The sequence below is a fragment of the Pleurodeles waltl genome, chromosome 6 (assembly GCF_031143425.1).
Source record: "Pleurodeles waltl isolate 20211129_DDA chromosome 6, aPleWal1.hap1.20221129, whole genome shotgun sequence".
Lineage (NCBI taxonomy): Eukaryota > Metazoa > Chordata > Amphibia > Caudata > Salamandridae > Pleurodeles > Pleurodeles waltl.
In genome coordinates this window covers 277,027,623-277,055,394 of record NC_090445.1, presented here as the reverse complement: position 1 = coordinate 277,055,394, position 27,772 = coordinate 277,027,623, and positions in this window count along the sequence as shown.

The window sequence follows — 27,772 nt, the reverse complement described above, 5'->3', positions numbered from 1 at the left end:
TCAGACAGGTGGTCAGAATGTGAGGCATGGTGGTGACCATTAGTCACTGCCTAGTCCAAGGATGTCCTTTCAGGCCCTCCTATCCCAGGATCCCAAACTCAGCTCAGGATTATGCCCTGTCTGACGCCCTCAGCATCCAATTTCACACTGGTCCTCAAGACTGCTCAGCTGGTCCACGCTTGCTCTCAGCTGCCCCATCTCCTTCCACTCCAGCAGCTCACCGACCCCTCTTCACAGGAAGTGCCATGAGGCAGAGCGGCACAGTCTGCAGATCAAGCCCACAGTTGCTTTCCAAGTACTGCCCCATCCTCCCCTGATGGGCTGCTCTGATTCTCAACCAGTTATCTCTCATGGGGAGAGGGAGAGCCCCTCACTGCCTGCCTGCCACCTAGCACCAGTTCTGCACCTGCTAGATTATCAAGCACTCCCTGTACTGTTGCGGCTGGCCGGCAGCTCACTCCCACATGCAGAGCCGGCCTTCTTACTTCTGCCACTCAACGGCATCTCTGGAGCTCTGCAGCCTATTCCTGTGAATAAAACTGTGAAATCACTTTAATTCAACCGTGACACAAACCTTACCTTCAAACAATACATCACTAGGAAACCAAGACAGCGTGGTTCCAGCTCTGCTTCCTGAAAAAATTGAGGCTTTTTTCTTCCAGAAACAGGCAACAAGACAGCAGTTCAAGTCATGGTCATCTTAAATGTTTACAGATGTAATGATTTGCTCAGCAACCCACCTAACATCACACTGGCATTCCTCAATAGCCTCATAATCACATCAGCGTGCTTTGTTCAGCATTTGAAGAAATTCAACCACATCACATCAACGCTGAAGAAACTATGGGGCATGTTTATCAAGGTTTTGCCTCACCCTTGCCCCACACAAGTAGGTGGAAGGGAGACACAACACCTAAGTGAGATTTAACAAGATACACAAAGCCACCATGCATGGCCCTGCATGGCATGATAAATCTAGAGTAACGCAAGGCAGTGCAAATCATTACCTTGCGTTACTCTGCTGCAGGGAGGCATTCCATGGGTGAGCATGGATGTTCCTACTCATCCACCCTTAGATTTTGGCACATTCCCACGTGTATCATTAGTGGTAGACCTGGGAATTTGTCAAAATGCTACGCCTCACCAGGTGAGGCATAATGAGGAAGATCAAAATGGCTCTCAGGATTGTTTTTCTGCATGAAGGTGTCCCTTCCTGCACCAAAAATCTCCTTCCTATAATGCAGGCACCCTTGCAACATGATGCAAGGGTGTCTACATTGGTGCTAGGCAGTCAAAAGAGCACCAGGAAAGGAATTTGCTGCATAATGTTAAATACCCTGCATTCCTGCCCTCTCTCATTCAAGTAGTGCAGTGCAGCAAGGTGGCTTGCTGCATTGCGCTGCGTGAAAGATTGACAAATATGAAGCTGTGCCAAAAGTGAAAAACAAGATCGTCCCCTCCTGATAATCCTCTGTGGCACCTGCATAATCGATGATTTTTAAACATATAAGCCAGTTTTATCTTCTTCCCATACCATTAGAGAATTCTGTGTGCTCAGTGCTTCATGTAGACACCTTTGTTGGGGCTTCTCATGAAGTTTTGAAGGCATTTCTCTTCTTGAGCCTTCCACCGGTCTATCATTTGCATTGCGGCTGAAGTTTGCAGTCAGGGAGGCGGAGCCACTTCTAGGGAAAGGTGCGGCTGAGGCATAAACCACTCCTACAGCTGGTTATAGCTGTTGCACAGCATACTTTTGAGGTGAATTTCTTTTGTAACTGTCTTTAGCTTTCATTTTAAATGTGGTTGACTATATTTCAGGAGTTTATCAGAATGTATTAATATGCAAGGTAAAAATATGCATGTTATGAATAACAAACATAAACAAACCACTTCTCCTTTACCAGTCAAGGCAAAAATTGTTGATTCTAATGAGCCCTCTGTATCCACTTTATTGCAAGAATTACAAGCAATGCAATCTAATACTGATAAATTGCGTCAGAAATAAAAAATATTTGCAAAGACATGTCAAGTCTTTCCATGAAAATCTCTCGCAATGCAATACAAATTCAAGATAATAAAGAAAAAATTGTTAGTATGACGCCTCACATTGCAAAAATTGCTTGATTTAGAAAATCACAATCAACAGCACAACCTGCATACTTTTAATTTTCAGAGATGATGTTTAAGGCAATGACTGTAGGCAATATTTGGAAACATTAATACCTGGTCGTTTACATTTAAAATGGTTCCAAGTGCCAATAAACTTCATCAAGTGATTTTTAAAGTTCTGCATCATCATCATCATTTAGTGATGATCCGAAAAGCGGCAAGAGAGATTCCGACTTTAATGGGCAATGGTAATAAAAATGTCGTACGCCAAGACTTTGGCAAGGAAACTGTTGAAATTTGCAAATCACTGTGCTTAAACCCTGGCTAAGAAGCTATGGCTGTAAATATGGTCTTTTTGATCCATCTGCTATGAGAATATGGAAAGATGGCTTTTCCAAGTCCTTTCACTGCCTTTTAAGATATCCGTGCCTTTTTGGATAAGCATTTTTCATTATGCATGGAAACAAATGAGACTCATTCTTAATTCCTAAGTTATAACTAGCCTAGTTTTCTGACTTTCTATATGAGGGCAATGTATAGGCAGGTCAATCCTGCAAATGCATGTGTGCGATTCCAGATTACTATTTATGTTTCTATGTGGTCATTTATATGTTTGCCTTTGTCCTTCCTTTTCTTCCTTTCATCTACCTTTAGAGCTACATCTAAGTTGTACAGATTACTTTTTCTTTCTTTTTTACTATAGTTTCTCTTTTATAAATATGGATAACTTTAACAGAATTAAAATTGTTTCTTTTAATGTTAAAGGTTTAGGACACCCTGTTAAACGTACTAAGACTTTAGATTATTTAGCAAGACATAAAGCCAATATTTGTCTAGTACAGTAGATGATACAGTTAACAAAAAGAATGGATTAGCTATTCTTTTTTGCAAACAAGCTTCATCCCCAAATATGAAGCAAATGTTCTGATACAGCCAGTTGTTATCTCATAGCAACAATTATACAATTTTTCACCTGATTAGTGTATATGGTCCCACAAATGATGATCATAACTTTTGGTCTCTTTTTACCTCAGAAGTACTCAAACTAGGTAATGTTCCACTTATTATTGGAAGTGACTTTGACCTGAAATATGTCCCCTTAATACATAGAACCTCTCAAACCAAGCATCGCCCTCCCAAAGATTTTTCCATTTTTAGATCATTTTTTTAAATCAATCAATCAGTTTTTGAAAATCACAACTACTCACCAATGAGGGTCTCAAGTTGCTGGTGGTGGGTCTGGGCCTCATTTGAAGAGCCATGTTTTGAAGTTCTTCCTGAAGATGGTTAGAGATGGGCTCTGTCTGAGGTGCATGGTTAGATTGTTCCAGCTCTTAGCTGCAAGGTATGAAAAAGATCTTCCTCGGGCAGTGGTTTTCTGAATGCATGGGATGGTAGCTAGGGCCTGCTTGGCGGAGCGGACGGGTCTGATGGGGTTACGGAAGGAGATGCAATGGTTTAGGTAGGCCTGTCCGATGTTGTGCATGGCCTTATAGGTGTGGGTTAGTAATTTGAAGTTGATATTGCTTCTCAACTGGAAGTCAATGGAGGGTCCTTAGATCTTGGGAGATGTGTTCTTGATGGGGGAGTTTCAGGACAAGTCAGGGTTTTGGATGAGTTGTAGTTTCCTGATGTTCTTTGTTGTGGTGCCAGCGTACAGTGCGTTGCTGTAGTTGAGCTTGCTATTGACTAGGGCATGGGTGATTATTTTGACAGATGACCAGGATCCATTTGAAGATTTTGTGGAGTTGGTGAGGGTGTGCCAGTAAGAGGAGGTGACTGCGTTTACCTGTAGGGAGGAGTCGAGGATGATTCCTAGGTTGTGGGCATGGTCATTCGGAGTAGGTAATGCGCTGAGCGTTGTGGGCCACAAGAAGTCGTCCCTGGCTGAGGTGGAGTTTCTGAAGATGATGAGCTTGGTCTTGTCCAAGTTGAGCTTGAGGCAGCTCTACCACATGCAGGCAACAACGACTTTCATCCTGGTGTGAAAGTTCCTTTTACCTTCGTCCGGGTCTTCAGTGAGGGATATGATGAGTTGTGTGTCATCGGGAGCTGACTTCTGTTGGTTTGGATATGAAGGGTGGGAGTCTGACTCTCTGTGTTCTCCCGGTGAGGAAGGAGTGGATCCATCAAAAGGCTTTTCGGCGGATTCCTGCATCGTGGAGTCTGTTGCATAGGGTGCTGTGGGAAACCATGTCGAAGGCTGCTGAGAGGTAGAGGAGTATGAGTGCTGCAATGTGCCCGCGGTTGAAGAGTGTGCGGAGGTCATCAGTGGCTGTAAGAAGAGCTATCTCCATGCTGTGGTTGCTGCCGAATCCAGACTAAGTGGTATCCATAGAGTTGTTGTCCTTGAGGAATTGTCACAGGTGCGAGTTTATGGCTTTTTCCAGGACTTTGGCTGGATAGGGGAGCAGCAAAATGGGTCAGAAGTTCTTGAGTTCTGATGGGTCGGCTGTGGGTTTCTTCAGGAGGGAGCGGACTTGGGCACGTTTCCAATCTTCTGGAAAGGTGGCTGTTGTGAAGGGGCAGTTCAGCGTCTTACAGAGTTCGGGGGTGATGGATGCACTGACTCTGTTGTAGATGTGATGAGGACAGGGGTCTGTTGGAGCTCCAGAGTGAACGCTGTTCATGATGATTTCAGTCTCTTCTGTGGTGAGTGTGGACCAGCTGTGGATGGTTTAGGTTGGTTCTGGGGGGCTGGGTCAGTCGTGGGTTCTGACGCTGGGTGGGTTAAGGAGGAGGAAGCTGTCATAGATGTTCTTAATCTTGCAGTGGAAGAAAGTGGCGAGTTTGTCGCAGAGGTCTTGCGATGGGGGGATGTTGGTGACTTCAGAGGGAGGATTGGTGAATTCGTTGATTACTGTGAAAGAGTTCTCTCCTGTTGTGCAGGGAGGTGTTGGTGCATTCACAGAGTACAGCTTTTTTTGCATTCTTGATCGCTGGTGATGGGTGGCAATGGCGGCTCTGAAAGAGATGAGGTGTTTGCTGGTTTTGCTGTTTCTCCATTTCTTCTCTAGATGCCTGCATGTGCGTTCAGATTCTTGGAGTTCGACAGTGAACCAGCTGGCATTTTTGGAACACGCTTGACAGAAGTTGATTGGGGGGCTAAGGACTTGGTGCCCTCGGTGTTCTAGGAGTTGAGGTTGCATGCTGTGGCATTAGCGTCATCAGGGGGGCAGGGCTGATGCGGGGAGGGTCATGGTGAGTTGCTCGTCAGTTATTCTGTTCCATTTCCTGTGGAGGGCCTTGGGGACGAGGAGGCGGCTGTTGGGTGCGGTGATGGTGAAGTGTATGCAGTGATGGTCAGTCCAGTCCAGAATGGAAGTATTCTTGAAGGTGATCCAATTGCTTGAGGTAAAAATGGGGTTTAGCATGTGTTCTGCAGCGTGCATGGTGATCAGTTGCTTGAGGCTGAGGGTGGCGAGATTATTGAGTAAGGAAATGGTGCTTTGATCGTTGAGGTCCTCGAAGTGGAAACGCCAGGGCATGGGGGCTGTGATGTCTACAATGGCGTTGTTCAAGGCTGGGTGGGGGCCAGGTGGTCTGTAGACCAGGGTGTCGGGGAGGGAGGAGTTATGAGTGGCGTGGATCAGGAAGTGTAGGTGTTCATCGTGGTGCAGTGTTCCTCCATGTTGACCGTGATGCAGAGTGAGTACTTGTGTACGATGGCCAGTCCTCTGCCTGGACGGGAGGGTCTATCCTTCCTTAGGAAGTTGTAGCCAACCTGGATTGCGATGGCGATGTCTAGTCTTGAGGTAGGATTGGTCCAGGTCTCGGTTAGGAAGGTGATGTCTGGACGGATGGAGTTGATCAGGTTCCAGAGTTTGGTGGTGCGCAGGAGCGGCATGGGGGTAATGCAGGAGGGAGAAGGGGAAGAGGAAAACCAATTAAAAGAGCCAGAAAAAGTGAAAAACAAAGTGAAAGAAGAAAGGCAGGTGTAAAAGGTTCTATAAAGTCTAGAAATGGTGCGCCCTGTGTCAGCAGTAGATATCAAGGTTGTCAATGGGAAGAAGTAGTTAGGGGCTAGGGTATATGAGTGAATATATGAGCTAAGAGTGGAGTGCATCTGCCTGAGAATAAAGAGATCCAAAGCAGTTGCTGTGTCAAATCTAGGGTCCCCAGAAGGCACCAGGCAATGCCCGTCAGGAAAGAAATCACCAATTGTAGTTATATTAATTTTTAGGCAAGTGCGTTGAACCACTCGTTACTGGGTAGGTGGCATCCAAGGGTTATTAAGTAATGGGAGTGAAGGAGAGTATAAGGGGCCTGTGGTGAAGAGCTGCTGTATGTCATCAGGGTTCCGCCTAATGCCTTGTGATAGGAGGGAAGATAGGAGAAAGGGATCAGCATGATCTCTCTCAGGCAGGAGGTGAGAAACCCTGGCATCTGTGTGAAACCAGTGTGCAGCAAATTGGGCTTGGGCAGCAAGATAGTAAATTTGGAAATAGGGTACTCCATAACTCCCCTCCCATATGGTAGAACCAAGGTTGCCCACTTAATCCGTGGTTGCTACCCAGCCCAAACCAAGTGGATTAGTAAGCCTCAAAGTTGGTAAAAATGTGTTGGTTAATGGTATTGGAATATTATGAAAGAGGTAAAAAACTGGGGGAGTACAATCATGTTGATAATGGCCACTTGCCTAGCCAGGATGAGAGGCAGCCATAGCCATCATTTGATCTGTATAGTTAATTTCTCATTTGCTGGTCCATAGTTCAGGTGGATCACCTGATCCTTGTCCCTGTGTAGAATAATACCCAAGTACTTAGCTGCGTTCTTGAACCTTTGGAGTGGGCTGTTGCAGGATTCTGCAAAAGTGGCAGGAGTCAATGGGAAGAGCTCAGATTGTGTCCAATTAATATGCAGCACTGAGAATTCCCCAAATTGAGTAATTTCAGCGATGAGGGAGTGGACGTTTTGAATTGGGTGGAGGACGAATAATAATATGTCAGCCGCATACACAGGAAGCAGCAGGCGGCCGTGCTTAAACCAAAGCCCACATTTCATATGTTTGGCTTGCAGGTAACGGACCAGGGGGTTAATGGCTATAATAAAAAGTAATGGTGACAGTGGACAGCCCGGTCGGGTTGTCCTGGCAATTGGGAATGAGTCTGTAGGTACACCATTCACCCTTAAATGGGCAATTAGTTGGCAGTAGAGGAGCATGATGAGTGCTATAAATCCTGTAGGGAGGACCAATTTTTCCAGCGCTGCCCGTAGAAAAGGCCACCTCAGGGAGTCAAAGGCCTTTTCTGCATCCAGGAGCGTGACAGCCACCTGCACAGTGGGTAATATTTGGTTTATACCCTTAAAAACCGTGCAAAGATTGGAAGCTGTAGATTTATGAGGAACAAATCTGTCTGCAGTGAGGAAATAATCTTGTCAATAAGTAGTACAAGCTGTACAAAGATCAGTTTAGCTAAGATCTTATTATCAAAGTTTAATAGGGATATGGGCCGATATGATGAGCACAGCTTGGGGTCTTTATGTGGTTTTAGAGACATGCGAGTATTGCCTCCTGTAGGGGAGGTGGAAGTTCTCCATGCTCAAGGGCCTTGGCATACATCTCTAAAAGATGGGAGGTTAGTATAGGCTAATATGCTTTGTAAATGGTGCCTGTGAAGACATCCAGGCCTGGGGCCTTATTCCCATCTAATGCATCTATGGCTTACCCAATTGCCTCTGTCGAAATTGGCTCACTAAGAAATTGGCTCTGTGCATCATCTATCCACACCATTGCCACCTCCTAAAACATGTCATCTTGGCCGTGTCATCCCTAGAAAGAGTGTTGCAGTAAAGCTTATTGTAATAGTGCACCAACGTCATGAGTGTATTCTTGGTGTCAATGGCCCTGGAGCCCTCAGGATTGTGAAGTTCCATTTTGTAAGTGGGGTGCTGAGATAGGCGTACAAGGTTTGCTAAAGTCCCCCTAGGCCACTCACCCTCACCGTAGTGGTGGGCCCTCGCACATTTCCTCAAGAAGGCAACCTCTCGCTTTGTCAATGTGTGGAACTCTTCCATTAGTTTAGAACGCTCAGTGAGTAGCAGCCCCCTAGTCAGTGTCTCATCAGGCCTGTCGAGTTCTAAAAGTTGCTGCTGCACACGCTTGATGCTGCTGCGGATGTTCCTGAGGACTCTGGCATGTTTTGAAAATGGATATTACCCAGATATAGGCCCTGAAAGCTTCCCAAAGACTAGCCTGACAGGCCACCGATCCAGCATTCAACCTGAAATACTCTAAAATAGCCTCTCTCTCAGCTGGCATGGAACGCCGTACCTAGCAAGGCAGACCCAACGAAGGTCCACTGTTTCCCTAAATTACATTGAAGTGGAATATGTAGGTTTATTTTGACCGGTGCATGATATGAGAGTGTACAAGGTAGATAAGTGACTGCATGAAGCCAGTGAAGGGCGAGCACTGACAGTAGCCAGTAATCTATGCGATTCCATATCACATGCGAGGCAGAATAGAAGAAGAATGTGGGAGTGGCAGGTGTAAGTGACACCATGCATCTTGGACGTGAAAAGTGTCCTTAATGTCCTGAAGAACCCTAGTGGACTGTGGTTTACTAGTGGGGTGTGAGCCAGTAGAGTCTAAGGAGGGGTTCTGTATCATATTGAAGTCCCCCCCAATCAGAGTGAAATCTGCCCATAATGGAGGAGATGGTGTAAACAAAGTCAGGAGAATCAGTGTTTGGCGTATAGACATTCACCAACAAAGCCTCATACGCAAGGAGGTGCCCATGGAGTACGACATATCTATCTTCTTTGTCTAAAAAGCTAGTGATGAGGGTAAAAGGACAAATTTATGGATGAGTGTACATACTCCTCTGGAATAGGTGCTATAGCTGGAAAAGTATCTATACTGCCCACAGGACTTGGTAAATGCTGGGGAGTCACTCTGGAACAGATGGATTTCCTGGAGAAAAGCAATTTTAGCCCTGTGTCTATTTAAGTAGGCCAGTACCTGTTTTCCCTTACGTGGGTTGTTTAAACCCCTTACACTCCAAGTGAAGGATGAAAGGATGTTAGGTGTGTCTTGAGCCGTGGCGGTCATGATCATGCGTATAATGCTGAGTATATTGATAAGGTGCGCAAGTCCCTGGTGCATAAGTAGCCTCTCTACTAGTGGTGGACGAGTGAGAACATATTCTCCAAACAAACAATGAAAACAACAATCATCCCAAGTCCCCCCCCGACCCATTAGCTCAGTGAATCCATGTAGAAAAGACAATGAAACATACATTGCAGAACACATTCAATGTGGTAGATACCAGAGGGTGGGGAAATGCCCCGGCCATCAGTGTTCAGTAGATGTAGTGAGGTGTAACAGTGTAACCTTTGGTAGGAGACAGGTGCAAGTAGGATATGGACAATGAATAATTCAAACAGCAAACTATTGTATAACAGCATGGCACAAGTGTCCTATCGTGTGGTGGATCGGCTTAGACTTCATCTATGTAACAGTTCCACTGCCGAAAAGGTCCCTCGGTAAGAGGCTTGCAAAACATCCACAGCACAATCTGATGCATACTCAGGAGAGCAAGCAGCGCCGGTGTTATACAATTTGCAAAAGGTTAGTGCTTTAGCTGGGTCATCAAAGATTAGAGGTTTTCCTCCAATGTCAATGCGCAGTCTAGCGGGGTATAACATACCATACCTAATCCCCTTTTTTCGGAGCACTGTTTTAACATCTTGAAATTTGCAGCGGGCCTCCTGCGCCATTAACACGAAGTCAGGGTAAGTGGAAATAGAGACTACCTGGTAGCTCAAAGGGCAAAGTTCACATGCTAGTTTAAGCGCCATGTCTCTATCCGAGAAATTAAGCAACTGGGCAATGAGGGGTGGAGGAAGGGCGCCCTGTGGGGGACTCAGGAATCGGTGGGCTCTCTTGACCACAAATGTGTTTGTAAAGCTCTGACGATTAAACTATTCTATCAGGAGCCGCTTCACGAACTGGTACGGATGACCGATGATGGTAGACTCCGCAATGTCAGTTTTGCAAATGTTATTCCTGCTTGATCTGGCTTCCAGGTGCTTGTTCTTAAATGCCATTGTTTTAAGAAGGTGCTCCATTTTGCCACCTGTTTGATGAGTGATTTGGTGCCATCCTCCAGACCAGAGATGCGATCCTCTGCGCCATCCAGACAAGTGGCATGACAGTGGATCTTTTCACCAATATTATTCAGTCTGCTTGCCAATGCATCAAAACTGGCATCAACTGGCCCATCAACCAGTCCGGACTTCGGTTAGATGTCCCAGGGGTTGCTCCAGGATCCTCGACCCAATCCACCCTCTCGAAGGGGATTTTAACCTGTCATGTGTCGCCCTTCCCCCTGGAGTAGGAGTGATAAGGAGGTTAGCGCAGCTGCACGGATCTCCACAGCCATCTGGATGCCGGCATGGCCACACACCCTTAATGCTTATTAAAACTGAGCAACGCTTGTTTTCTATCCATCAGATAATTTTACTGATGTTCTGTACTGTCTTCATTCAGTATGTAGATCTGTTAATGTTAGTTGTCCTGTACTCATTTCATCGCCTTGGCCAACTCTTGGTGATGCTGTATCTTTATAACTTTGTCTTGAGAATTGTCTACATGACCTTGAGCTTTAGTTTGTAATAAAATCTCATACTTATATTCCTGACTGGCATTTTCCTCGTATGGCCACATTGACCATACTGTGTAATTGAATTGGTTTGGATTAAAATTTCCACACCCTTATGCTGGCTCCAAAGATCTGTTGACCTCATCGGGCATTAATTCCTGCAAAGGAAGAAAATGTCCCAGCAAGTCAATGTTCTATGTGCGTAACTATAGATCTGTTACCTAGGCAGAAGTCATTTTTCTTCGATCTTGTCTCTAATTTAATTTTTATTTTTCTCTGACTTATTAGAGTTGAGGAATCTGTCACGTACATTTTTATATGAACTTTCTGCACTTTCAGCATGTATAGAAATGTAAATTAGGACAGTTGCAAAACAGTTGTGGTGTGTGACTAGTGTGCTAGAGAAGAAGCAAGAGGCGGCTGGTTCAAGAGCAGCTCGTGTCGCATGGCAGGGCAGGGCAGCGCAGGGGGGAGAAAAATGAATAATGAAACAAACAAAAAACTGTACCTGACTCCACCACCACTACCGCACAGCTCCTCATTCATATGCTACAGGCACAGGCTCCCAGCCTGCCCTGCGGCCAATCTGAATGCTGCTATCATGCTTCTGGCAGCATGACAGCAGTGGTCTGTTTGGTTGGAGTGCCCACCCAGGGTGCTCCCAGCCAGACTGGGAGGGTCTTCCTGCTCCCTAAAATGCGGCCCTGCCCCTTCTACAATACAACGATAATAAACATAGTTTAGTATCATTCTATTGCAGAAGTTTGGCAGCTGCAGCTGCTGGCAGAGGTGGTGGAGCAGCCCTTGTGCAGGTTTTGATTTAAGATGGATATGGATATGGTAGGACCCTTTAATTTCTAGGTTGCATTCTTGCTACAACGACGGCCGAAAACAAGGGTCTTGTACTGTTTTCTTCTCTTGGTTTCCAACCCTGAAAGTAATTCCACTTTTAATCTTTTATATTGTGTATATTGTGTATTTTTTATATTTTCTACATATGTGTTTTTATGCATCAAATTGATTTTTGGTGGCAAAATAAATAAACTATTGATCCCCAACCTTCCTTCATTTTCAAGTCATCCTAACGCATTAAGTCCATGTTATTAACCAAATTTCTATCAGAGCTGATTCTATTTATTTGCTATATAATTATTATTTTTTTTTTTTTTTGCAGCTCTGCTTCAATTTCATTTAACATGTTATTTTTGGTTACTGTTAGAAATTGGGTTTCTGGTTGGCTAGGGATTGCACCTCAGCCAGGCAGAACCCACCCAATCTAGTCTGGGCAAGGGAGTTACACATCCAAGATAACCCCTGCTCACCCCCTTGGTAGCTTGGCACGAGCAGTCAGGCCTAACCCGGAGGCAATGTGTAAAGTGTTTGCACAACACACACAACACACGTGATGCAATATGTACACCACAAAGTAAACACAACTCTGAGCTATGTAAAAATAAACTGTATTGCACAAACATAATTAGACCAAACATTACACGTCAGTAATACCCTGCTACCTTAGCAGTTGTCAGAATGTTACAAAAGTTACAAATACTCTGCAAGAATAAGCAGTTGTCACATTAGAACACGTAAGTACTCAGGGTTCTGCAACATAAGCAGTAGTCAGGAATCACAGTAAATTCACAAATGCACTTGTCATAAAAAATATCATAATGGCCTACATCAGGAACATCATAAAATTATGTGGCAAGTCATGAAAAACATATATCAGCATGACATGCCCATAACAGGAACATGTAGCAAATATATATATCGCCTTAGAAATAATAAACCTGGAGCATACCACCCTCCAAGTGTCCCCAAAAGTACCTTGTTCTAGAGAAAAAAGCACTCCTAGTGCCTGGAAAAATAAGGATGGGGCCCCCAGCGCTCCTATGCGCTCAATGGGGGCAACGTTTGGCTCCTGGGGAAGAGGGGCACCCTCTCTGATGCACCTAAAGGTCCCCTGGGGCCCGTGATCTCTGGGGGCCCCTCCGGGCCTCCACTGGCCCTATCACCGGGGGGGACCACCAAAAATGCCAAATGGGAGTTACTGGGGCGATCGCGCCCCTAAGGCAGTGGCCGGGGGGGAAGGAACTCCCTTTCCACCCCCCCATGCCCTGCGTCGTGCAGGCAGCCATCCGCGTCGTCGGTGCGGCTGCCAAACAAAGAAAAGGGGGAGCAGGGGGCCTCCGATGAGGCTTCCCTCCAGCTCCTTGCGGCAGCACCTGTCACAGTGCGTGAGCCACTCTTCTGCCCTTTTCCCATACCGCAACGGTAATCCAGCCCTGAATAAGGGCATCCTGGGGTCCCGTGGGCGCTCTTTGGAGTGAACCATGCACCGGGGGTACCGATAGGAGCACGCTTGCTCCGGTTACCTTTTATTTGTGCCCCGGGGGCACCGGGGAGCGTGTGGCACTCACACTTCCTCTTGCTTAGACGCCCGGGCTGCGGCGGTGAATTGTGAGCCCCGGTCACGGCAGTGAAGTCACAGCAAAAGCGCCTACAGAGCGCTCAGGGGCCCCACAGCCATCGCTCCTCAGTGCGCCATGCCCAGGCTGCGGCAGTGATCCTTCCTCACCACACTGCACTCGTACGAAGCACCTCTGTCCCCCTACAAGTGCTGGAAGGCGCTTTACGGGAAAATTGCACCACTTATCTTGAGGGAAAGTTAACAGGGGTCAGGGGCCACAGTACCCTGCTCCTGGAGACAAGCAAGGGGGGGAAAGCACAGGGCTGGCAGGCCCAACAACAGGTCAGCACAAGTGGTGCAGGTGTTGGCAGTTCCTCCTAGTGACCAGGCAGGTCACAGGTCAGCACAGCAGCAGCAGTCCAAGGTGGTTCTGGTGAGTACATTCACAGCGTCCTGTGTCCGGTTCCAAGTAAGTTTTCTGGAGTACCAAGAATGTCCAAAGTGTGGGAAAATTCCCCTGTACGTATACTCAGTTTCCAGTGTGTCTTACAATGAGGAGAAGAGATGGGGTTCCAACCAGTTACAACTGGTTCTTCTCTCCTCCAGCACAGGCTCCAAACATCAGTGGGCGGTAAACCACCCTATTGTGCGAGGCCAGGGCACAGCCTTTACAAATGCAGGTGTGCCCTGCCTCTCCCTTCTCTCAGCCCAGGAAGACCATAAAATATGCAGATGCACCTCTGTGACACCTCCACCCTCCCTGTGTATAGGCTGCCTGAAAAGTATGCATAAAGCCCCAACTGTCATTCTGCCCAGACGTGGATTGGAGCCAAGTTGCAAAACACCAGAGTCATAAGCACAGAGAAATGCTAACTTTCCAGAAGTGGCATTTCTGTAATAGTAATAAAAAATACACCTACACCAGTAAGCAGCATTTCTTACCACCATTACAACCATACCAAACATGCCTACACTACCTCTCATAAATCGGACAATACCCCTTACACGTAAGGCAGGGCATTTCTAATGCAATCCTATGAGAAGGCAGCACTCACAGCAGTAAGACATCAAGGCCCATATTTATACTTTTTTTAGCGCTGCATTTGTATCATTTTTTGACGCAAAAGCGGCGCAATATTGCAAAATACAATTGTATTTTGAAAGTTTGCGCCGTTTTTGCATCAAAAAGTGGCACAAATGCGGCACTAAAAAAATATAAATGTGGGCCCAAGTTGGGCTGTTTGTCACTACCAGGACAGGCCACGCAACCTGGCACATGTCCTGCCTTCTACATACATGGCACCCTGCCCATAGGGCTAGCTAACGCGTACCTTAGGGGCGACTTACATGTAGTATAAGGGCCTGGCAAGTAAATTTAGATGCCAGGTCCCTGTAGCAGAAAACTGCGCACACAGGCCCTGCACTAGCAGGCCTGAGATAGGTTTGACAGGCTACTTCAGAGGGTGGCGCAAGCAGCGCTGCAGGCCCACTAGTAGCATTTAATTTACAGGCCCTGGGAATAGGCATACCACTTTACAAGGGACTTATAGGTAAATAAATATGCTAATTAGGTATAAGCCAACCATACCAATTTTACAAGGGAGAGCACAGCACTTTAGCACTGATTAGCAGTGAAAATGTGCTCGGAGTCATAACCTCATCCAACAAAGGTCAGAAAAACAAGGAGGAAAAAGGCAAAACGTCTGGGGAATGACCTTGTAAAAGGGTCAGGCCCAACAGTTACACTATTAGTTCTAACATACTTGCACGGTGGCACTGCTCATAAGACTGCTCCAAGCCTGATTCCACATCCATTCAGGATGTTTGTTTCCCCACTCCCTTTTCATATGAGAGGCGCCTGCTGCAGTCGCACAAAATATAAAGATCCTTCACTTCATGCATCTGATTACTGAAAAAAGTCCTGGGGAACCTTCCGATTCACATCTGTTTAATGTTCTATACTACTGCATTATAACTCGAAAGAAGCGCAACATCACTGCAACCGAGGACCATCAGTTTGATTGTCTATGCAGCACGAGTCAGCAGTTACAAGTTTACCATGATTCATCGGGTCGCCCTTCTGGAAATGAATAGCAAAATGTTGCTAAGTAAGAACCTCAGATGTAGCCTGCCTGCGCAAATGGCGCTGGACATTATCCTAATGAGACGAGAGAGGCAGATTGCATGAATAGGTAAGGGTAAATGTGCTTTGCATATGCATGACTAACTGTCTGAAGCCTTAATTACATATTCTTCATAGCCTATTATGCCTCCCATTCGTTGGGCTGCAGCGCTCAGAGAGCTGACGGCAGCTCAGTGAACATTGTGTGTCTCGAGAATATTAAATGCAATGTCGCTCTATGTTCGTCCACCCCTAAAAACAGTACGTTTTTACAGTCAACCTCCTTCCAGGCTGTTGCTGTATGGCACTGTGGCACTGTGGCACTGTAGCAAGGGGGTGCTTGGTGAAGAATGAGTGTTGAGCAAGGCAGTTTCAAACATTGGGGTTGGCACTTGAAAATGTAGACCAACCAGCAGTGTGCACAGAAATATTGATGAAAGGAGCCTTTCTGACAATAACAACTTCAGATACTTATTTATTATAAGTGATTTGTAAGCCCCTGAAAAAAATCTACAATTCGTTTGAATGTAGGATTAGGATTGCTCATCTGCTATTCTTCGATTTTTAAACAAGGATTTCTCAGACCTGACAGCCATGAGCGTGGTCCTTCCCCAAACGTTTCACCTTCACCCCAGCTGTTTGCTGAAATGTTGTGCCTTTAGGACTCTGTGTACCTTACCCCTTCTACTCAGTGCTAAATTGACTGTGCTCACTTCTTAAAACATGGTAGAATTGGCCTGCACCAGTTTGGAACATTCAATTTACTTATAAGTCCCTAGTAAAGTAGTCTGTATCCAGGGTCACAATATCCAGGTGTAGCTGGCAGTTGTTTTTTGAGCATTACTCACAAAGTGTGAGACAAAGAGGGAACTGGTATTGGCAGGATGGGCCATCTCTGACTTGATAGGGGGAGGAGCAGTCATCTACCACACTTACACACCACAATGGCTCTTCCCCAGCACACCCACAAAGGGATTCACACTTGTCTTTTGTGGCCCCAGACCAGCTGGGGTCATCAGTTAAGCAGGAAATTCCAGACACATCTGTAGGGTGTTAACTCTAGAAACTTTTCCTACCTCAAATCTGGCACTAAGAATATATTGTGGATCGGGAGACCCAACTTGTCATTACAATTCTGGACCTGTGAAAGACTCAAAAGGACCTCTGTGTTGCTCTGCTGCAAGAAGGACTTCTACTCTGATGCCCTGCCACACAGTCCTTCTCCAACTCTGCTCCCCTTCTGCCCTATTGCAGTGAGAAGGACTGGGCCTGTATCTTGAACCGTGGACCCCCAAAGTGACTCCAGCTGATAGTTTGCAGAGTCTCAGGGACAGAAAAGTTTCTAACCACCTTGCACCCAACAGCTGGATTTAGTCTGCTGTGAGTCTTGCCCCCTCACCCCAGTGTCCGACACCCTTGAAAGACAGCCTAAAAAGTGCTCTGCAAGCCCAGCTGTGGACTTTTGGTCAGAACTGATGCAGCATGATGCACTTTCTCACAGCTTTGTATCAGAATGTTTCTGTGATGCAGGACCTTGCACCTGCTGCTGCATGATGCATCCACGACTCACGACTTTGCATAGCAAATCTCTGTTGTTGGCATCCTCGATGATGCTGTAGGATCTTGCATTGCAGCCCGCAGCATCCTCCGAACCTCATCTGCACGATGCATCCTTGATGCAGGATCTTGCAATGCTCCACAATCTGGAGCTAAGGTACTTTGCTCTGCGGCCTAACTTGGTCCCTGTATGCAACCCATGCTCCATCACTGTTGGCCTGAACTTGTGACTTTGTTTGAGTCGGGCACGACCAGGTAACTAAAGTTAATGCTCTCTGCTTCTAGATACTATTTTCACTTAAGTTTTTAAAATTACAAATCTCCAGTGCTACTGATTGGAATTTTTGTGGTTTTAGTGTCAAATAATTTATTCAGTTCTACTCTGTTTTTCTAAATTGGTGTGCGATTTTCCTTGCATTGTGTTTTAACCTTATTATTCTTGAAGTGCTGCATAAACACTTTGCACATTGCCTCCAAGTTAATCATGACTGCTTTGTGCCAAGCTACCACAGAATTAAGCACAAGTTCATTTGGGGTTTGCTAGTGTTTCAACCTGACAGAGATTGTGGTTGCTGCATGAGTAGGGTTTCACCCTCCTCAAACAGTAACCTAATTTCCGATAAATACCTAACACATTGCCTGTTGGTTTGTGCCAAGCTACCAGAGATACAAGCACTTGATAATTTAGGGTTTGCTTGTATTTCACCCTGCCAAGAATTGTGGTACCTATCTGAGTAGGGATTCATCCCCCCAAAACCAGTAACCCAATTTACTACAACCTCAAAATGTTTTGAAGTGATGTCCACAACAAGTTCCCCCCCCTGCTCTATTTGAACCAGAAGGTCAAAACATCCTATGCTGTCTTAGATCACAAGTCCTAGTGACTCGAAGTGCCTAACAAGAGACTGAGAAGCTTAGGCTGTATAAGAACTAGTCTTCAGTGCCAGATTACTAGCTGCAAAATAATTCTTAAAACCTCTATCAATCATATGGGCCACTGCATCATTTGTAGTGCAATCTTCCAGATTTTGGATGCATCATTTGGAGTACAATCTTCCAGATTCACTGCCCGGGAAGCTTTAATGTTTACCTTCAAATCCAATAATAAAAAGCTTTTCAATAGAGCACTAGTATATCGGCCACCCAGTCCCAAATATAGGGGCTCATCTACAAACCCCTCACACCGCTGTAGCATCATTTATTTTGACGTTATGGTGGTGCAGAACAGTCCACCCCCCCATGCCATAGTTACAAACTGGTGCAAAGGTTGCCATTGCGCCAGTTTGTTAACCCTTGCTCTACCTTATACCCATGCCATATAATGTTTGCAAAGGAGGCATTCCCCTGCTATGAAGACCGCAGGAAAGGCGCAGTGAAATCTACAAGACTCTACCCAAACTCTACAAGATTTCACTGCGTCATTCTAATATCATTTTTTAACACCTGCTCAAGGGCAGGCATTTAAGTGCTGCTAGGCTGTTTTAAATGGGCCTCCCTGAGCTTTGCTGGACTAGCTTCAGAATTTTTGATACTAGTCCAGTAATGCACCACAACTGCATCGGAAATTCTGACACAGCTGTGCTAACTGACACATTGCGATCGATGGACCAGTTTGTTGTAAATGAGGCCCATAGTTTCTTGTCATCCATTTGGATGTTTGTACAGTCCTGCATGGAATTCCCAAACTTTACTCTGTTGGGAGTTTGACATTTTCACTTAGAAAACTGTGAGAATAGGGATATTGAGCACCTTATTGACTGTTTACAAAGCTTTGATTTTAATAAGATAATCACTCAACTGACTCACAATGTCAATCATACATTAGACAGAATCTTCACAAATAATTGTGCAGTCACTTATGATGAAGTGTTACCGCTAACATGGACAGATCACGGAACAGTCTTTGTCATTTGAAAATAAATGCCGTTTAAACTTGCTAAATTTACAAAGTGCCGCCCATGGTTGAAAATGGATAGATGTGAACATGAAGGCTAGCTGAATGGTCATTTACCTGAACTAAATAATGATGTGGATATTCTGGTGAGTAATTTTGCGTATTGGATAAATAAGGCTATTACAAAATTAGCCCAGGAATAATTCTAAAAAACACATAGGAAAAATTCCTCTGCCCCATGGTTTTCTCCCGAACTAAGGGGCATATTTATACTTTTTGGTGCATTACTGCACTAATGCAGTTTTGCAACAAAACGTTTTGCACCAGCTTGCACCATTCCTGCGAGCCAGCTGGGCACCATATTTATGGAATGGTGCAATCCGGCGCAAAGGGTGGGCTAGCGTAAAAAAAAAAAAGACATTAGTCGGATGGGGGTGGCGGTATGGAAGAAGGGGGTTTTGCACCTCAAAATGACATTAGGTAGGTTAGGGTAAAAAAAATGACTCTAACCAGCCTAATGTCATTTTCTGACGCAAAACCATCCATACCACATGACCCTTTCTTAGAAAAGACAGGAGTCATGCCCACCATCCTAATGTCCAGCACAGGGGGCCAGTGTCCCCTGGACATGGCCATTGCACCCAGTGTCATGTAGGGGGGCCTATTTCAGGGCCCCCAATGACACTTTAAAAAACTAAAATACAATATTTACCTGTACTTACATACTTTTCCGGGATCTTGTCCCCCATCCTCCGATGTCCCTCTGGTGTGGGTGGGGGTGTCCCTGGTGCCTCGGGAGGGCACCTGTGGGCTTATTCCATGGTGTTCCACTATGGAAATAGGCCCACAGGTCCCCTAATGCCTGCCCTGACCCAGGCATTAAATAATGGAGCAAAGCAAGTTTTGCACCATTTTTTTACCCTCCCTTTACGTGCATGATTTTAGCACGGGGATAAATATGGCGCTAAGGCCATAGAGTCATTTTTTGCACTGTAACGCCTACCTTGCATCTCATTGACCCAAGGTAGGTTTCCAAGTCCAAAAAATGATTTTAACTCCATAACTTTGGTGCTACACAAGTTTAGCACCAACGTATAAATATGGAGTTAGATTTGCACTGAATTTGTGAAATAAAATGAGGCAAAGTCGGCACAAAACAAGTATAAATTTGCTCCTAAAAAACATAAGCAAAAATGCAGGGCCCAAGAGCAAGGTTGGAGGATGGAGTATAATGATGTGGAAAAAGAAAAATATAAAGTAACTACTGAGGAATACAAAGCATTGATCAAGACAGAAAAATCATAACATTACACAGAAAAAATTAGTGAGGCTAGAGAGTCCTCAAGTGAACTTTTCAAAACGGTAAAGACTCCATCCAAATATAATAATAGTTTTCTACAGAACTGGCTGAGTTTCTTCAGGCCAAAGTCAATGATGTCTATAAAGAATTCTTTGCTACTCAAAAGACTGACCATTCAGGCACTTTAGCCTGTTCCCATCGATATCCAGGGATGGGCTAAACAAGGTGGAAGCTGAAATGAATATTCTAGATAATTTTACCCCCCTAACTGAAGTTAGAGTGATAACTTCAGTTCACAATCCAATAATTTAGCAAAAAGTGTTGGCATGCCCTTTACTAAAAAAAGCAACCCTGGATTTAGGCATTACTAAACATTATTGCTCCAAATCCAGGCTTCCATTCCTTGCAAAAATACTGGAAAAGGCAATCAATGAAGACACTATGGGGGTCATTCCAACCCTGGCGGTCGGTGTTAAAGTGGCGGCCAACCCGCCAATAGTCAGGCGGTAAAAAAAATGGAATTCTGACTCTGGGGGGAACCGCCAACAGAGACCGCCACTTTAACACTCCGACCGCCACGGCGGGACAAACAAACAGCGCGGCGGTGACCGCCAACAGACAGGCGGGAGACTGAGGTACTGGGTTTTTCAGAACCGGTACTGATCCGGTAACCCAGCGGTGCGAGGGTACACCCAAAGACCTCGGGTACTTTCCTGATTCAGACTACAAAAACTCAGAGTCTTCTAGGTGAAGTCAAAGATCGAATTTATTGGCTGCAACCAATTGACAAGTGTCCTAGAAGTACAACAGCACGATTTGTATGTTCTCAGGAGACTGTGTGTCAATGCAAAATCAGGTTTCCTTATATACAGTTTTTTAAGCTTCAGGCAAACATTCTTGACATTTTGGTTGGTCATTCACATGTTTTCACTACAAAGGAAAAACCAGTGTCATGATGAAACCTCATATTTCATGTCATCCAGCCCATAATAAATTACCCGGCAAGGCCTAGAATTTCACATCAGATAAGTGTGGACCCCCAATAAAAACGGGCACCTCCCCCTCGTAAAGTAAGAAGAAGAAAAGAGCAGGTGCAGGTGTGAGCAAGTTAGGCAGGGTGTGTGAGCGATAATAAGGGTTTTATGGCCTGGTGTGCCTTGATGCTATCTGATTCGGCCACTGGGAGAGGGACTGACCAAACAGGTTTGGCCTGAGGCAATGGTTCCAGCTTGCCCAGGTCAGAGAAAAGTCAATCAAGGTGTACGTGTCCTTGGAATCAAATCTGACTGTATTATTAGCCTATGTGAGGGCAACTTTTAAAAATGGCTGCCGTGTATAAAATGGGAGCCACGAGTGCAGGACGAAAATGGCGATTTCGAGGTGAAAACGCTGCTGGAATTGAGCGAAAATGCTCATGCTTAGTGTACTAGTCATTATCGGTCTTTTGATACTAAAATCGTACTGCTGTGGCAAAGTAAATTACATGGGTCCAGAATTTTTAGAACTACAAACCCTCCTTTTGCCCTTACATAGGCAATAAACCTATTCTCATGCTAATCTGAGTCCAGGTCTATGTTTATAAGGCCATGGAGATGTTGCTGGAGATCACAACCCACCAATCCGCCACCTTTTCCGGGGTGGTAGCCCCGCCGATAAAAACACGGCGGAAACAGACATTACGAACGGAAAACGCTCACCTCTACACACTCCACGAGGAATCTGGACAGCATGGAACCCGAACTACACATCCTACCAGCTATTGTCTTCCTGCTCCTCTACCAGGAGCACGAACGCCGCCGCAGAAGACAACGGTGAGTACTGCACCTACGACACAGGGGAGGCAAAAAATTACGGGCACACACATACGCGACACACCCACCCTCACCCACAACTACATACACATCAATGCAGAGCAACAACTCAGAGTGACACCCCCAAACTCCCCGGAAGAATTCAAAGACAAAAATAAATGATCCTGAAATTTGAAGTATATTGTACGGCTAAGTAAAAAAATATATCAAACATCTCTAACTATATATACATATGTAAATTGTCCAGTCCAAATTGGTTATCAGCCATTGTTCGTGGGCCAATGGGCCTAAACACATGGGCAAAGCCCACACACGATACCCGGCTCCAATGGAGAGAACACTGCAGGGGCACCAGATAGGGAAGGGGGGGCACCTCAGCCAGATGAGTCCACAACGCCAGATCCACGAGGGGCCTCCATGGCCACTGTTCAATCCTGGGGAGTGCAAAGCCACAGTCTCACAAGTCTCTACAGTGGGTGGATTGCCCACTGTTCCATCCTGGGGAGTGCAAAGCCACAGTCTCACAAGTCTCTACAGTGGGTGGGTTGCCCACTGTGCCATCCTGGGGAGTGCAAAGCCACAGTCTCACAAGTCTCTACAGTGGGTGGATTGCCCACTGTGACATCCTGGGGAGTGCAAAGCCACAGTCTCACAAGTCTCTACAGTGGGTGGATTGCCCACTGTGCCATCCTGGGGAGTGCAAAGCCACAGTCTCACAAGTGGATTACAGACTCCACTGGTTCTGGAGAAGGCATGGTGCCCAGAGTGCTTCGTGCAGCCCTGCCCGACACAGTTGTGGGCCTGCCCCTTCTGCCAGTGGGCCAGCGGTGCTTGAGACGGCGGTGCCCAGCGGAGCGGTGCTTGAGTTGAAGGGCCCAGCGGGGCGGGGCTTGAGACGGCGATGCCCAGCGGAGCGGTGCTTGAGTTGAAGGGCCCAGCGGAGCGGTGCTTGAGACGGCGGTGCCCAGCGGGGCGGTGCTTGAGACGGCGGTGCCCAGTGGAGCGGTGCTTGAGTTGAAGGGCCCAGCGGAGCGGTGCTTGAGATGAAGGGCCCAGTTCAGTGGTGCTTGAGATGAAGGGCCCAGCGGAGCGGTGCTTGAGTTGAAGGGCCCAGCGGAGCGGTGCTTGAGATGAAGGGCCCAGTTCAGCGGTGCTTTAGATGAAGGGCCCAGCGGAGCGGTGCTTGAGTTGAAGGGCCCAGCGGAGCGGTGCTTGAGTTGAAGGGTCCTGTTCAGCGGTTCTTGACTTGAAGGGCCCTGTTCAGCGGTTCTTGACTTGAAGGGCCCTGTTCAGCGGTTCTTGACTTGAAGGGCCCTGTTCAGCAGTTCTTGACTTGAAGGGCCCTGTTCAGCGGTTCTTGAGATGGCGGTGCCCTGTTCAGCGGTGCTTGAGATGGCGGTGCCCTGTTCAGCGGTGCTTGCCTTGGCAGTCCTTGCCATGTTCAGCGTTGCTTGAGTTGGCGCTCCTTCATTGCCCAGCTGGGTTGTGGCTGGCGCTCCTTCATTGCCCAGCTGGGCTGTGGCTGGCGGGGCCCTCCTGGGCAGCTGGGCTGTGGCTGGCGGGGCGCTCCTGGGCAGCTTGGCTGGGGCTGGCGGGCCCTCCTGGGCAGCTTGGGTGGGGCTGGCGGGGCCCTCCTGGGCAGATTGGCTGGGGCTGGCGGGGCCCTCCTGGGCAGCTTGGCTGGGGCTGGCAGGGCCCTCCTGGGCAGCTCGCCAGCTGCCGGACTTGTCGGGCGTGCTGCCCTTGCCACCCTTCCCTGCTCGTCTGTGGCCCTTTCTTCCCTTTGCCGGTGTACCAGGTGGCACCCCACTCCCTGACGGTGCCAGGGTAGTGCTTGTGGAGCCTGCTGTCTTTGGCCTCTCGCGCCGGGCACTGTCTTTCTTTGCTTTTTTTGCAGGGGGTGGGCTGGCCGTCTCTTTACTCCCAGCCGAAGTAGCTGGGCTTGAAGGTGGTGGACTCCAAAATCCTTGGACAATTTTCTTAGTAGGTCCAGGTTTTGTGGTGGCTGAGGTGCTGATTGGAGCCTTATGAGATGGAGGAGGGGGGGTCAGTTGATGGAAAGAGGTCAAGGTTGGAAAGGAAAATCAATTTAGTAAGACAGGGACTGGTAGTAGTAGTGGGTTTGGGAGTGGAAGAAGAGGATGTGGTTGTAGGAGAGTGAAGTCTGGTGTCTTTGGGTGCAGGTGCTTGTACTGGAGGCTGTCGTGAGGTGGATGGCTGTTGGGTGGGTGACTGCCTGCGTTTGTGTGGTTTGGAAGAGGGGGTGACAGACACACTGGGAGAGGACACAGGGGACGTGTAAATGGTAGTGGGGGTGGTGACTGAACGTGTGCGGAGTGTTCTGGTGGGTGTGCTGGTGATGGACGTAGTGGCTGAAGATGTTGTGCATGCAAGTGTGAGTGGAGACGTCACAGGGAGGAAGGAGGGAGACGAGGAGGAGGGGGACACAGAGGAGGCAGTGGCTGTTGGCATGTCTGCATGTGTATGTTGCTTGTGTGAATGCTTCTGTGATGTGTGGTGCTTATGTCTGGATGAGCTTCTCTTGGGTGTTGAGGTGTGTGCAGGCTGGTCTGATGGTGTGTCTGGGATAGGCAGAGGTACAGGGGAGTGGGACTGGGTTGAGGAAGTTGGAGGAGGGAGGCAGGAGACAGGGACAATTGCTGCCATCAGTGCTGAGGCCAGAGCATTGAACGATCGCTGATGGGCAGCCTGACCCGAATGAATGCCCTCCAGGTATGCATTGCTCCGGTGCACCTCCCTTTCTACACCCTGGATGGCATTCAAAAGGGTTGACTGCCCAACAATGGGCGTCCTCAGGAGGTCAATGACGTCCTCACTGAGGGCAGCAGGGGTAACTGGGGCAGGGCCTGAGGTGCCTGGGGCGAAGGAGATGCCCACCTTCCTGGGTGAGCGGGCACGGGGCGAAGGCTGAGGGGCTGCTGGGAGGGCAGAGCTGGCGCGCTGGGTGGCGGCTGTACCTGTTGTTGCGGTGGGCACGGATATAGCCGCCACCACAAGGGAGCTCCCTTCCGAGGACGTGTCTGTGTCGCTGGTGTCACCACGTGTCCCCGCTGTGGAGCTCCCCTCGCCCTCCGTCTCACTGGTGAAATCAGAGTCAGTTGCATGGCCCTCCATGGCCATGTGAGATGCAGCTCTCTCGTGCTCCGATGCCACTTCTCCTCCGCCTGATGATGCTAATGCACACATGAACAGGAAGACCACAGAAAAAGGGGGGGGGGTGGAGAAACAAAGACATGTTGAGTGCATGCATTGGCGACACCGTTGGCGGAGAGGACAGACACAGAAGCCCCCTGCACTACACCGCGCACTTGGGGTACACTACTCAATCCGTGGGACATGGCCTACAAGCCTATGGACGACAACTCCACACATAGGTGACACAGGGCCATGATTAGCTGTACTAGGCAACCTACAGAGGTGGGGGGCGGGGGTACAGGGCCATGCCTAACGGAGGGGCCTAGCCGACAGAAAACGCCCTGGCCTAGGGATACCCACAGCCCTCCTCCCCCACCCAGACACCTCCAATGTGCGCAAAATCAGCAGAATGTGCTTGTACTCACCCCCTTGTGTCTGCTGTGATGTCCTCACGCGCCCATCCAAATCGGGGTAGGCCAACGCCAGGATCCGGGACATCAGGGGGGTCAAAGTATGACTGGCACCCCTCCTACGTTGGGAGGCCATCCCCAGCAGAGCCTCCGCGGTCTTCCTGCTCCCGCGGCGGATGTCCTCCCACCTCTTCCGGCAGTGGGTGCCCCGTCTGTTGTGGACCCCCAGGGTCCGGACGTCCTTGGCGATGGCACGCCAAATGTCGATTTTCTGATGGGCGCTGACCTATGTGACATGTGCAGGGGAGAAAGAAAAAAAACATCACCTTCTGCATGCTCGATGTGAGTGGCCCCCCATCCCCACCCTTGCCATGTGGCACATGCTCTCCGCTTTCGTTTGATGCATGCCTCATTCGCTCCCCTCCCCACCATCTTTCATTCACCCCACTCAACCCAGGCATTGGCCACAAAGCATGGTCCCAGTGTACTTACCTGTTGGTCTGGAGGACCGTAGAGTAGCGCATACTGGGGGAGGACCCCATCCACGAGTTTCTCCAATTCTTCAGAAGTGAAGGCAGGGGCCCTTTCCCCAGTCGCAGCAGCCATTGTCTCTTCCAGACCGAGGTCACAGCAGCACTTGCAGTATAGGTCCTCTCCTGTGGATGATCAGGTATCGAGTGATTAAGCAGATAGAAAATGGCGGTCACGCCCGCCGCGGTGCGTACCGCGACCGCCGGCGCACATCCTCATTGGCTCCTGAAACCTATAGGGTTCAATGTTAACCAATGCGGCTTTGCGCCGCGGTCTTCGACCACCTACCGCCACGGTGTGCCACGCCAGCGCATTGACCTCACATCCCACTGTCGCACTTCACAGGTCAGGCAGCCGCCATTTCAAGGGCCCCCATATCTTTATATCTACTGCGTCACACATACCTAGGCCTTGCATCAACACTCATACAAGCCATTCAATGCATTGAGAATCGTGTACTGTGCAAGCTGTGGGAACGTACCTGTGGGTTGATTGACTCTGTGCTCCATGTTGTCCCTCCTAGGCACCGTCCGCTGGGACTTGCGAGGAGATGGAGGAATCTTCCTGTGTACAGACCGCTGGTGGACCTGTCGACAATGGAAGGAAGACATGTCATACTGACATACAGGCTTGACAGAGCAACTATACAGGAACTGTGTGCCCAGCTGGAGCCAGACCTGATGTCACCCATCCGCCAACCCACAGGGATCCCCCCTCTAGTGCAGGTGCTGTCAGTACTCCATTTTTTGGCAAGTGGGTCATTTCAAACAACAGTGGCCATTTCATCAGGGATGTCTCAGCCCATGTTTTCCAAGGTGTTGTCCAGAGTGTTGTCTGCCCTGCTGAAATACATGCGGAGCTACATTGTTTTCCCTGAGGTGGGCGATTTGGCTACAGTGAAGGGTGATTTCTATGCGCTTGGACATATTCCCAACATCATTGGTGCAATTGATGGGACACATGTTGCTTTGGTCCCCCCCAGCACGAGTGAACAGGTGTACAGGAACAGAAAAAGTTATCATTCCATGAATGTCCAGGTGGTCTGTTTGGCTGACCAGTACATCTCCCATGTAAATGCCAAGTTCCCTGGGTCAGTGCATGAGGCGTACATCATGCGAAATAGCAGCATCCCTTACGTGATGGAACTACTTCAGAGACACCGTGTGTGGCTAATTGGTGACTCTGGTTACCCCAACCTGTCCTGGCTACTGACCCCAGTGAGGAATCCCAGGACAAGGGCAGAGGAACGGTACAATGAGGCCCATGGGCGGACTAGGAGGGTGATCGAGCGGACGTTCGGCCTCCTGAAGGCCAGGTTTAGGTGCCTCCATATGACAGGTGGATCCCTAATGTACTCACCAAAGAAGGTGTGCCATATCATCGTGGCCTGCTGTATGCTTCACAACCTGGCTTTGCGACGCCAGGTGCCTTTCCTGCAGGAGGATGGTCCAGATGGTGGTGTTGTGGCAGCTGTGGAGCCTGCGGAGAGTGAAGAGGAGGAAGACGAAGAGGACGACACAGACAACAGGGAAACAGTAATACTGCAGTATTTTCAATGACATACAGGTAAGAATCAACACCGGCATTTTACATTTAATTAAAGTCTCCTGCCTCTCTACTGTCTGAGTTTCCCCCAGTGTATGTTGACTGAGTTGTGACTTTCCCTTCCAATTTCAGAGATGTGGGCCCCACTCCGTGACCTCTGCTTTGTTTCCCCATGGACTACAGCTGTGTGACAGTGGTATGTTGTCATCACAATGTAACTGGACATTTTGGCACAGTGCTGTGTAATACATTTGTTCAAAATTACAGGCAGACTCCAGATTATTTTTGTGCAATAAGTGTGTTTATTAAAGTGTAAAATTT